General features: G+C 44.0%; 1 protein-coding gene across 5 annotated transcripts in view; it reads right to left on the bottom strand.

The window, feature by feature from the left end:
• Positions 1–13,476, bottom strand: part of C17H4orf19 (chromosome 17 C4orf19 homolog) — a 78,678-nt gene extending 65,202 nt beyond the window's left edge. For 2 of the 5 annotated variants that reach the window (XM_061164535.1, XM_061164531.1), the window contains exon 1: positions 13,409–13,472. The gene's annotated coding sequence lies outside the window, so the exon portion shown is untranslated. Of the gene's footprint in view, positions 1–13,408 lie in introns of all 5 variants that reach the window. The other 3 variants (XM_061164530.1, XM_061164538.1, XM_061164537.1) reach the window with 3 other exon arrangements.

The following is a 13,476-nucleotide window of genomic DNA, read 5'->3' as shown; positions in this document are numbered from 1 at the left end:
CACATAATAGCCCCTTACTTGAGGCTAGTCTCCTCTAGCCCCATGTCTTCCTTCTAGCTTCCTAACTTGCAACCAGAGATGCAAAACATATTTCCCAGTTTACAACCTTCAGTAGCTTCTCTCTGTTCCTAAGATAAAGACCACTGCCTTGTAATGGTTTTACTGTCGATACTGCACTTTGAGGTCAGCATATAGTCTGGAATTTGTATGTGCTTTACCCGCACCCTAGGATGTAGATTAAATTAGTATGTAGAGTAAATTAGTTAGTCAGTCAGGACGACACACTTCTGAGATGGTTAGTAAGGATGTTATCAGATGCTTATAATTCAGAGATGGTTTCTACAAGCTGTTTCTTTATCTGCCATCAACACAAAGGACTTGACTAATTAGCAAATAGCTGTTAGAAGTTATTTTTCCTTGGTGAAGTCAGTGTTGTACAGGATGTGTGGGCAGGCCAGCAACAGTGTTGAGGTATCCCGACTCTTGCATCAAATGGTACCTGATAGTGATTCAGTATCTGTCCTTCACAGCGGTTCCCAGAACATGCTGTGAATACTACCTTGTCTAGTTCTTGCTGCTTAATTAAACCCTTAGGTTAGCTGAACCCTGTCCCTAGAGGAGTGTTCCGTTTGCCTCTAATGAACTTTCCATGAAAGATCTAATTGGAGAAACAAAAGGAACAGAAAGGGGAATCCAGATTACAAACAGGCTGCATGACTGTTTCAACTCTTGCTTACAAGTCAGTATTACAATGTGAGCTAGACTGAGCCTGATATTTGCTTTGGGATCAGGTATGAGGCTATGGGGAAGGAGACTTGTACCCTCAGCCACCTCTAAATATTGAAGGTCTCAACATCCACACCCAAAAATCCTAAATAAGATCTTAAATAAGGGTCGGATTGACTGAGGTCAGATTATAGTATGTAACCTAAAAGACCCTGCATAATTTACCTTCTGCCACCTCTCCTGGTCCTCCTCCTGCTCAGGAGACTTCCGGAACACCGTACCTTGGGGGATGTCTGAGCCTACAGCCTGCCTTTGCACCTGAGGACCCACTTTGCCCGATCAGATCCCTCTTACCCTTCCCAGCTTGGCGGGACAGCCTCAGAGGAGCCATTCTGGCCTCTCGGGCCAGGTCATGCCCCGCCACCCTCACAGAGCCCAGGGCAGCTCTCCCCGAGTTCCCTAAGGGAATGGATGACGATGTGTCCTTATGCTAACTACACTGAGCCCTACCAGTACGGCCTCCAGGCCTGTGTTAATCACCTTTGTATTCCCACTGTCTGGCACAGTCTCTACGGGCATTTGTTCAACAAAGAGCATTTAGATTTTAGGCCCCACAAGCATCAGTATTTTTTTTTTAAGTTTTTATGGAACTAGGTTCGCTAAATGAAGTGAGCCTTCCATAATGAAAACACTTAACAGTATTAAAAAAAAAAAATCCAACCAAACTCACAAAGTGAAGGGCGAAGGATATATAAAATACAAAGGTGTAGCAATGACCCTCTCTTTTAAATACTACCCAGGCCAACTTAATTCTGTTGAAAACCCTTCATGGACAGGAGGGCCAGAAGAAAGCCACCTTCTTGCTCACTCACTCTGCATATTTCACAGTTTCCTTTCCTTCCAACATTTACAGCAGGATCATTTCAGTATGCAAATAAGTTCTGCTTTCTCAGAGAACTCCATTTTTACTTTGTTTCCACACATCAAGTCCTTGGCATTCTCCCTACTTCCCACTAATACACACACGGAATACACTTCACCCCAAACTTCTGTACATGCTGAGGTTCGGGGAAGATTTAAAACTACCCCTGGACAGCTATTTAAGGAGATCATTTTATGATAAGGCAAGTTACGTATCTAGTTAGAAATTCCGGGGAAATCCCATGAGTTTCAGTTAGAAGTTTCCTGTTATTTCGTGTGGCCTTTGTCCAAGGTAAAGATGAGGTGAGCTGGGAGGAAAAGTGCATTGTTTGAACACCTGCCCTACCCAGACCCTTCCTTGCATCTTGTATTCCATGGCGCTGCTCTGGTCCTAAGCTCTCATCTCACTTTCGAGAAAACTGTGGGCCACAGAGATTGAGAATAAGGTTGATTAAGTGTTTACTAAATGCAGACAAATGCAACTTTACAGATAAGGAAACTGAAACCCAGGGAGGTTCCAGGCAGACTTGGGACCCAAACCTGATGGGGTTCCAGCCCTCACTCCTGTCTCTTCTGGGAGAGCCAGGCCTGACTCAAAGGGGGTCATGACCTGGCCTTCCTTGAGACTCACTTGGGAAGCACAGGTGACCCACTGGCTTAGTGAATGGAAGAAAGTACCTTGGTCTCTTTTGTTGTTGTTGTTAAGTCCTGTCCAACTCTTCTGTGACCCCAGGGACTATATAGAGCCCACCAGGTTCCTCCGTCCATGGGATTTCCCAGGCAAGAATACTGGAGTGGGCAGCCATTTCCATCTCCAGGGGATCTTCCCAACCCAGGGATCAAGCCCGAGTCTCCTGCATGGCAGGTAGATCCTTTACCACTGAGCCACCTGGGAAGCCTAACACAGTTTCTTTTAAGGGTTCCCAGAAACTAGACAGACAGTAAGCACCTGCAAACAGAGCGAGTAAAGACATCTAAAGGACCAAACATGCATGTGATGCAGTCATTTGTGACTAAGAGGATGATTCTGAGTTTCTGAGTCTCACCCAGTCACACCTGTCAGTGGAGCCCTTCAAGGCGCTGGAGCAGTCACACAACTTTTGCCCCCTTTGATTGCAGGTACGGAATTATAAAAACAACCCTCCGGCTCTCTCAGTTTGTTGTGACTTCTTCACACCCTCTTTTGTTTCCAGGCTCTCTCCCCAGATCCACAATTTTCATTTCAACCTGGGCTTCAGCACCACAAATTACTTGCCTTTTAGTAGCTCAGACAGTAAAGAACCTGCCTCCAATGCAGGAGACCGGAGATTGATCACTGGGTCGGGAAGATCCCCTGGGGAAGGGAATGGCAACCCACTTCAGTATTCTTGCCTAGAGAATTCCAAGGACAGACCATGGGATCACAAAGAGTCAGACATGACTGAGCAACTAACACAATTTACCTTTGAAAGGAGAAAGCAAGCTCTGCATCAATAATAGAGACTGAACTTATTTTATAGAGCTGGGGGGGATCAGGCTTCCATCAGTGGTCTTCTGGGGCTGGACCTCGGCCTGGGTTGCAGTGACTCTCTGAAGCTTATATCACGTCCGTTCCTAGAATACTTGGCTTCCTTCATCAAAACCAAATCCCAGTGAGGATCATAAAATGTGTCCCATCAAGTATAAAAGACAATGCATAGAAATTGTACTTAGCAAACTAAACTTAATTCAAATCATTTGAAATATAAAGCATGGTTTGTTGTTATTATAATTACCATATGAATTCAATGAAATAAGAAAATCAGGCCAGGGAGGAAATCAGGTTTTATGAGGTATTTTCAAGTTTCCATGAAATAGTTACTTGGAATCATCAATATAAACGTTCAAGCATCTCTCTGAGTTTGGCACAGTGTATATGGGAGGAAAAAGTAAACTGAAACTTAAAACTGGATAATTGGGATAATTTCTGCCAACGACCAAATATAAAACCTGCAGAGTACTTCAGTGGATAGAAGATTGGGCTTAGCATCAATAGAATGAGTTCAAACACTGGCTGGGTTACACCCCTAAATCTCTCTGTGAAAGTGGCATAATATTTAGGTTGGTGAAAAAGTAATTGTGGTTTCAGACCGTGAATTTCTAAATCATCATAACTAGGCTCAAACACACTTTTATTATTCAAAATAGGAACCATTACTATCAACACATTTTTGCCAATGAGAAATAAGTTTATTTGTCTAGTGAACCCTTGGAAAGCATTTTCTGCCTCCTGCTGATTAAGGAAACATTCTCCCTGCAAAAAGTTGTTGAGATGCTTGAAAAAGTAGTAGGTCATTGATGACAGGTCAGGTGAAAATGGCAGATGAGGCAAAACTTCATAGCCCAATTTGTTCAACTTTTGAAGCACTGGTTGTGTGACTTATGGCCAGGGGTTGTCCTGGAGAAGAATTGGGCCCTTTCTGTTGATCAATGCCGGCTGCAAGCATTGTAGATCTCATCGATCCGCTGAGCATACTTCTCAGATGTAATGACTTCTCTGGGATTCAGAAAGCTGTAGTGGATCAGATGGACAGCAGTCCACCAAACAGCGATCATGATATTTTTTTGGTGATCTTTTTTTAGCTTTGGGAAGTGTTCTGGAGCTTCTTCTTGGTCCAACCACTGAGCTGGTCATCGCTGGTTGTTGAAAAAATCCACTTTTCATCACATGCCACAATTTGATGGAGAAATGGTTCATTGTTGTTGTATAGAATAGAAGACAACACTTCAAAATGACGATTTTTAAAATTTTTGGTCAACTCATGAGGCACCCACTTCTTGAGCTTTTTCACCGTTCCAATTTGCTTTGAACGCTGAATGACTGTAGAATGGTAGACAGTGAGTTCCTCGGCAACTTCTTGTGTAGCTGTAAGAGGATCAGTTTCGATGACCCTCTCAACTGGTCATGTCAACTTCCAATGGCTGGCCACTGCACTCCTCATCTTCAAGGCTCTCGTCTCCTTTGCAAAACCTCTTGAACCACCACTGCGCTGTACACTCATTAGCAATTCCTGGGCCAAATGCACTGTTGATACTATGAGTTGTCTTCGCTGCTTTTTGCAACCCATTCTGAACCCAAACAAGAAAATCACTTGAATTTGCTTTTTATCTAACATCATTTCCCTAGTCTAAAATAAATACAAGCAGCAAGTAATAAGTCATCAGCAAAATAATAATAATAATAATAATAAAAGAAGAAATGTGCATTAAAATGATGTATAACATAACCACATTTAAGAATGCACCAATATCAAACAGCAAAACCGCAATTACTTTTGCACCAACCTAATAATTCTACCTATACAAATGTCACAGGACAGTGGGAAGGTCTAATAAACTCAAGAACTATATAAAGAACTGCTCCATTATAACTAATTGCCTGCCAAAAAATTTATCTCATTATATATACATACACACACACGGAATTTACATGGGCATGCTGATTTGGAATATTAACATGTGAATTGCCTCTTAGTGAAAGAGATGGGAATACCAGACCACCTGACCTGCCTCTTGAGAAACCTGTATGCAGGTCAGGAAGCAACAGTTAGAACTGGACATGGAACAACAGACTGGTTCCAAACAGGAAAAGGAGTACGTCAAGGCTGTATATTGTCACTCTGCTTATTTAACTTCTATGCAGAGTACATCATGAGAAAAGCTGGGCTGGAAGAAGCACAAGCTGGAATCAAGATTGCTGGGAGAAATATCAATAACCTCAGATATGCAGATGACACCACCCTTATGGCAGAAAGTGAAGAGGAACTAAAAAGCCTCTTGATGAAAGTGAAAGAGGAGCATAAAAAGTTGGCTTAAAGCTCAACATTCAGAAAACTAAGATCATGGCATCAGGTCCCATCACTTAATGGGAAATAGATGGGGAAACAGTGGAAACAGTGTCAGACTTTATTTTTTGGGGCTCCAAAATCACTGCAGATGGTGATTGCAGCCATGAAATTAAAAGACGCTTACTCCTTGGAAGGAAAGTGATGACCAACCTAGATAGCATATTAAAAAGCAGAGACATTACTTTGCCAACAAAGGTCCACCTAGTCAAGGCTATGGTTTTTCCAGTGGTCATGTATGGATGTGAGAGTTGGACTGTGAAAAAAGCTGAGCGCTGAAGAATTGATGCTTTTGAACTGTGGTGTTAGAGAAGACTCTTGAGAGTCCCTTGGACCACAAGGAGATCCAACCAGTCCATCCTAAAGGAGATTAGTCCTGGGTGTTCATTGGAAGGACTGATGCTGAAGCTGAAATTCCAATACTTTGGCCACCTCATGCGAAGAGCTGACTCATTGGAAAAGACCCTGATGCTGGGAGAGATTGGGGGCAGGAGGAGAAGGGGACAACAGAGGATGAGATGGCTGGATGGCATCACCGACTCGATGGGCATGAGTTTGAGTAAACTCCAGGAGCTGGTGACGGACAGGGAGGCCTGGCGTGCTGCGATTCATGGAGTCGCAAAGAGTTGGACACGACTGAGTGACTGAACTGAACTGAACTGACTGAAAAGTTCAAAAACTGCTACAATTCAAAGGAATGGGGAAAGCTGCCTGAAAACAAACAAAAACCTGAAACCTTCATTACCACCAAAAAGCATCTTCTTTTTCAATAGTAAAGAATGCAAAGATAACACCCCAACCTAAAGTTTGGGATGCACAATTCAGAACCTGGCAGTCTAGAACCATCTTCACTTCTTCTCTTTCTTTCCTTAGAATCCAACTTGGCAACAAGTGTCATGGGAATAGCTTTGAAAGGCCTTTCAGGTTGGACAGTTCTTCTATTTCCGCCATCCCTGCTTAGGTCTGAGCCCTCCCCTCAGCACCCTCACAATGGGGTTCAGGACTGCCAGGCTCTCTGGGCCATCCTTAGTGCTGCCAGATCAGCCTTCCTAAAAAGCAGAATTCCTCAGGATCCACAGAGATTCCATTCATCTCATCCTGTTTCCCTCTGCTCCAAAAACATTCCCCTCCTCTAGTCTAGGAATTCCTTCACCTGCCCAGATGCCAGCCTCAGGGCCTTTTGCTCTTGCTGTTCTCTCTGCCTAGAATGTCTTTCCCCCAGCCCACCTTATCACAAATCACTCTCCCGTGGTCCCTTTAGTGTAGAGCTTCTCAGATCTTACCATACTTATGATTCGTCTGAACATCTTGTTAAAATGTAGATTCTGATTCAACAGATTTCAGGTTGGGGGCAAGACTGCAGTTCTAACCACCTCCCAGCCAGTGTTTCTGGGCTATGGACCCCACTTTGAGGAGCAAACCTATCGACTCAGTGGGAAAAAAAGGGCGGAGGGGGTAGTTCTTGGAGACAAAGGGACATGGATTTGAATGCAATCTTTATCAGGCAAATATCTCCATCTGTATAGGGGGAATATTACCCATTTTATGGACGTGATAGGAGGATCTTTTGACTATAAATAGATACCAGCCTTTTCAAATCTCTTTTACTTGGCTCCCCTAACCTTATCATCTTGTTCCTTACTACGCTTCTCTGATGATCCAGTTTATTTCTCTTTACTCTGGATCTTGTGTGTTGTGGTTAGTCGCTCAGTTGTGTCCGACTCTTTTCGACCCCCTGGACTGTAGCCCGCCAGGCTCCTCTGTCCGTGGAGATTCTCCAGGCAAGAATACTGAAGTGCGTTGCTATGTCCTTCTCCAGGGAATCTTCCCAATCCTGGGATGGAACCCAGGTCTCCCCTATTGCAGGCAGATTCTTTACCATCTGAGCCACCAGGGAAGCCCGCTCTGGATCTTACCTGACTTTATTTCTTTTAGCACATAAATCAGGAAAAAGGAATTCTTAAAGTTAAGTTTTGTTCTTACAAACTTTGAGCTTATAAAACTTAATACCATCCTCCCCTGCAGCAGAGCGGCGAGTGGCACATCGAAGTTCCCCTGCTGATTCTCTCACTCACTAGCTGCATCCCCTGCTGAACGCGAACTAACACGTCTGGGTTTCAATTACTTCACCTGTAAAACTCTGCCTTTACCTCCTATGTTGTTGTGAGAGTTAGGGAAGTTACATGAAGTGCTCGGCCAATGCAGCAGACTGCAAAAGTGGCCACAACACTCTACCCCCCCGCCCCCGCCCCAAATTCACGTCATTCTCTAATGATTCTGCAGGTCTTCCCATCAAAAGGTAAAGAGTGTTTCTTCATAAAGTAAACTGGAGGAGAAGCAGTTTGTGTCCATTTCAGCCTAGACTTCAAGGAGCCTTGCTCCCACACTCCTGCTCTCAGCCACGCTGAGCCAACATGTCACCAAGCGCAGGGCAGCCTGCCATGTGACAGGAAGCAGGAGGCCCAGCTGCCCCAAAGGACTCAGCCAGCAGTCAGCGAACACCCAGGGGCAGAGCCACCCTGGTGACCGCAGACACATAAGGGAGACTGGGCAAGACCCATAGATTCACCAGGTCCAGACTGCTAATCCACAAAGTCGTAAACTAAACGCATGGTGGTTGTTTTAAGCCATTATGTGTTGGGGTGTCTGTGATGCACCAATACATAACTGATACTGTATATATAAGTAATTTCTCCATAAATAGTGGCTATTACAATATTTGGGGGCTTCCCTGGTGGCTCAGTGGTAAAGAATCCACCTGCTAATGCAGGAGATGTGAGTTCCATTCCTGGGTCAGGAAGATCTCCTGGAGAAGGAAATGGCAACCCACGCCAGCATTCTTGCCTGGGAAACCCCATGGACGGAGGAGCCTGGTGGGGCTACGGTCCATGGGGTCACGAAAAAGAGTGAGACACAACTTAGAGACTAAACAACAGTATTTGGCAGAAAAAAGACACATCAAAAAAAATGAATTTTCCATACTGCTAAAATTTCTATTTCTGGGTCAGTATTTAGGAAGATGGCTGAGCTGGAAACGAGGGTTCATAGATTCTGGTTCCAGTAGCTTTTCCAGTTGGCAGTCATATGACCTTGGAAACATCATTTAACTTATTTGAGCCTCAGTTTCCTTATCTGTAAGGTAAGGTGGTTAGACAAAATGATTTTTTGTTTAGCTCTAAAAAGGACTGAGGATCCATTTTTACAAAATTGAACACTTATTTCCTTGCCAACAGATAGTTCTGAACCCAACTTTGCTTTCTTGTAGACTTTAGGGTTTAATCACAGATAACCCTTCCTGTATTTCCATCACTGTTCAGCATTTGGCTGTGACTGAGTTTCACACTTATTCTAACAGTCATGCTCTGGATCTAGAAGGTGGCCCTCCTTGCTGTGGATCAGGAACCCAGATAGGCAAGCTCATTAGGAATCAAAAGACGAAAAATGCCATGCAAGTTCTAGAGAGAATCTAAGTAAGTGGCTCTTAACTCTTCGCAGGTGCAGGTGGACTTGTTTTACTAATTTCTAGGTTGCAATAAATATTTTGGAAGACTGAGTTGTGCAGTGTGATCACCAGCCAAGGAGGATACTATTTTATAGCCATAAAGTACAAATCAAATCTGCATTTATTGCATATAAATGACCCAAGATACAAAATCAGTTATCAAATGGGGGGAGAAAGACTTAACACCAAAATTTTAAAAGTTTTAAAATTCTCTCATGTAGCGATAGACTCCGGGCTTCCCTGGGGCTTCCCTTGTGGCTCAGCTGGTAAAGAATCTGCCTGCAATGTGGGAGACTGGGGTTAGATCCCTGGGTTGGGAAGATCCCCTGGAGAAGGAAAAGGCTACCCACTCCAGTATTCTGGCTTGGAGATTTTCATGGACTGTATAGTCCATGGTGTCGCAAAGAGTCAGACACAACTGAGTGACCTTCACTTTCACTGGTGGCTCAGATAGTATAGAATCTGCCTGCAATGCAGGAGACCTGGGTTCGATCCCTGGGTTGGGAATATCCCCTGGAGAAGGAAATAGCAACCCACTGCAGTATTCTTGCCTGGAGAATTTCAGAGATTGACTCTGGAATTAACAAGTAAACTGCAAATACATCCAAAAACAAGTTGTATTAAAGAGTTATACATGTGGCAGTGACTAGGGTGGTTTTTCTTTTCTAACAGGCATTCAGAGCCTCTATCATACCACTAGTACCTGCTCTAACACCGCCCTTAGCAAATATAACACAGTCTTCCCTGTGATATGCGGCAGGCCATAATGTGGCCAACTTAGAAGAAAAAAAAAAAAAAGACTGTTCTGCCCACTTCCATTATGCTACATAGTCAAAAGTCAGGGTATTTATTCCTGGGAGGAATTAAGCTAAATCAGGAAATGTGTGTACAATATGAGAGCAACCATTTATCTTAATTTTGCCTTCAGATAGTTCTTTAGCCGCTAAGTTGTATCTGATTCTTTGCAATACCCTGAACTATAGCCCACCAGGTTCCTCTGTCCATGGGATTTCACAGGCAAGAATACGGGAGTGGGTTGCCATTTCCTTCTCCAGGGGATCTTACTGAACCAGGGACCAAACCCACGTCTTCTGCATTAGCAGGCAAAATTCTTTACCGCTGAGCCACCAGGGAAGTCCCTATATGTATAGTTAAGTCTACATAAAGAAGCACAAAGTTGTTGAAAGTGTGAAAAAAAAAAAAAATTGGCTCATTCTGTATCAAAAACTTTCTTTTGTGATAGACAGGAACTATGTGGGGCCCCAGGGTAGCTCCATTCAGTAGGGAGAACATTGCAATGGGAAGTGGCTTCTGCTTATGTACCTGGAACACATGTATTTTGAAATGACATGTAAACTAACTTCAGAGACTTAAGTCACCTGATATTTTTTGAGCTAGTATCTTAAATACCTTTGCCCAAGTATCTTTTAAATCAATTCACCCTCTCCTCTGGTGGGATTTTTCTCAGCACCCACTTTCCATTCCCCATTCATTCTCACTGCAGTGGAAGTGAACTTTCTCAAATACAGATCTGCTCTGCTTAAAATCCTCTAATGGCTTCTCTGAAGATTGTAAGACCCCTGAAGGCAAAAACTGTATTCTGAGTACCTGGCCGAGTGTCTACAAATATGCTGTCTCCAAGACCAGGTTGGGGTTTCATTCAAGAGCTGCTTGTGCATGGAGTTTTACTGCCCTTGGGAAAATTTGAGACATGATACCCTTTGCCTTACGTTAATACTGTTCACTGCAGCTCAGAAGACTCTTCGAAGATGCTTGATAACACTGAGTCAGTATTTGAGATATTTAAGTCTTTGCTTGAGGATACACATTTACCTGATGGGTGTGTTGCAAGCATACTTTAGGGTAGGGTCATTTTGGTGATATGTGTTCCTTTTGAAGAGTCTAATCTCTGTGGGACCATGATTTTCTCAGATTAGAAAGGGGAGAGTAGATAGAAGATTTCATTTTCATTTTATTTTCTTAAATAGCATCCAGGTGATAACCAGACTATAAGACTGTACCAGGGTGACCCATCTGACTGGCAGATGGGTGACAGCTCAGGTCTGCCCCAGGATGAATCTATTAATTCCTCTTTTCTAGATACCCAGTAAGTCTATCTGCCACCAATAATTAAAAATGTGTGCTGTATATGTGTTCTAAGTCACTTCAGTCGTGTCCAACTCTTTGCTATCCCATGGACTGTAGCCCACCAGGCTCCTCTGTCCATGGAATTCTCCAGGCAAGAACACTGGAGTGGGCTGCCATGCCCTTCTCCAGGGGGTCTTCCCAACCCAGGGATCAAACCCATGTCTCTTATGTCTCCTGTATTGGCAGGTGGGTTTTTTACCACTAGCGCCACCTGCGAAGCCCAGTAATCAATATAATACCCCCAAAAAGAAAGAAAGAGAGGAAAAAATGGGCAGGAGCTAGGTTCTGTTTTCTGAAGAGCCGAAAAGAGTTCAAGATTCTGAGTTATTAAAAAAAAACTGTAAACTAGGGGAATCTGACAGTCCAGGTGGAGGAAAGTCAGCTACCAAGAATTGGTATTTAACTATTTGGAAATTGAAGTCCATTCCTGGAAGCACAATCAATGGGCTCCCGAGGCACCAAGGGCAGAGCAGTTCCTGGCGCAAGGAGGGTAGTCCCTGCTCTGCCCTTGGGCAGATGCTGGATTCGGGCCAGAGCTTAGTCGGGTTGTTTCCAGGTTCAGACAGGGCCTAGGTGAGACGTTAGAGGGACTCTTCCATTCCTAGGCTAATGAACATATTTAGTTGATAGCAAGCTACCGTTTTGTTTTAAATTCCAGATATGTAAAAGCTCTTTAGAATCTAGCTAAGACTGGTCAACTTAATCTGTAGATGTCATTACACATCTAAATCTTCAGAACCTTTGAGGACCAGACCCTAGGGTCAGATGCCACGAGACAGGTGCTTATTGCATACTTGCTGACTTAAAGAACAAGATCATGATGGGCACAGAGTGAGCCAAGAAGAAAAAGCAGCAGAACCCCGCCTCTGTCAATGTCTGCTCCATTTTCACCTCTGTGATCAAGGCAGTTTCCTAGAACTAACTCTTCACACTTTAGCGAAATACAAACTACCCCAGAACTCTACCTGATCTTCAGAGCCTTGTAATTGTTTCAGTGATCTGCCTCCTGACTGTTAGGATGTCCCAGAGACCTGAGCACTTAGCCTTATTAGACTTTAACATGTCTCCTTAAAACAGTGTGAACTTGAGGATTCAGTGGGGGAGTAACTGCCAAATAACAGAATCTACTCTCTTTAAAAAAAGCGACAACTTTCCACTTCTTTCTCATTCAACTCTCAAACGTTTCTTAAATAGCTTGTTTACAACCATCCAGTAACATACACACGCCATGGTGAGAAGTGCCATCAGCAAGTCTCTCTGATATTGACAGAAAGAAAATAAGCATCCTATTCTTCAATAATTTGAACCACCTCATGGAACACTGACTTCCTCTAAATTCACTGGGCAAACATCTATACCACAATGGAAAATAAACTGTGCTAAATTACTAAAGTGGAGTTTTTGTTTTGTTTTTAAGGTTAATTGCAATGCTTGAAGGGGAAAAAAAATGATTTTTGTCTTATATCATTGGAAAATTCGTTCAGTGGTGGTTGGTGAAAATCTCACCTCATCTGGACTGCCAAGGTCACTGAGACCCAAATAACTGACCGGGGAGATATTTGCCTAATTATCAAATATTCAGCAAACCATGTGTAACCATTTAACCGTTTGTACCTGGGACCCGCCTTCAACACGCGTTGCTTCCTAGCACTGCCCGGCTCTCTTCCCCCCCTACTCATCGCCACCCAGGGCGCCAGCACCCCTGAAGGAGCAAAATCCTGGGATTCAAGGACATTTCAAAGAAACAGCGGCGGTCACCGTCCCTTCCCGTTTTCCTTAAAAAAACAAAACAAACAAAAAAACCTCAGATGCTTAAAAATGGGGGAAGGAGGGGGTTCTTAGAAATAGTGGGAAATCTTTTGCAGTTTTTCCAATCCAAGTTCTCAGGCACTCTTGAAAGCTCATTAATTAGAGATTTAAACACAAAAGTGTTTCGCACACCAATTAGCTGCCAAGCTTTGTAAGCTGTCTTGGTCTCCAGTTTGCGGGAGTTAGTAAAAGTCCCCCCACCTCACCCCATTCTGCATTTTGCCTCTCAGAACCTTTTCTTGAATGACCTGACCTTTCCAAAGCAATCAAACTGAGAATTGCCTCAATCCCACCCCCCACTTTTTTCCTCGTGGCGAAAGGAAATAAACACGTAAAACTGCCCGGCGAGCGAAGTGGGGGCAATTAAGCCACAAAGCCGAGCTCCGCGGAAGTCAGTCTCCGGGGCGGCGGGGAGCGCGGGGCGGGAGACGGTCCCTACCTGGGGCGGCGGCGGCGGCGGCGGCGGGGTCCCGGCGCCCATGGCTTCGCCGGCCTCGGGCGGCCGCG

The sequence above is a fragment of the Dama dama genome, chromosome 17 (assembly GCF_033118175.1).
Source record: "Dama dama isolate Ldn47 chromosome 17, ASM3311817v1, whole genome shotgun sequence".
Lineage (NCBI taxonomy): Eukaryota > Metazoa > Chordata > Mammalia > Artiodactyla > Cervidae > Dama > Dama dama.
This window is presented reverse-complemented; position numbering and strand designations above follow the sequence as displayed.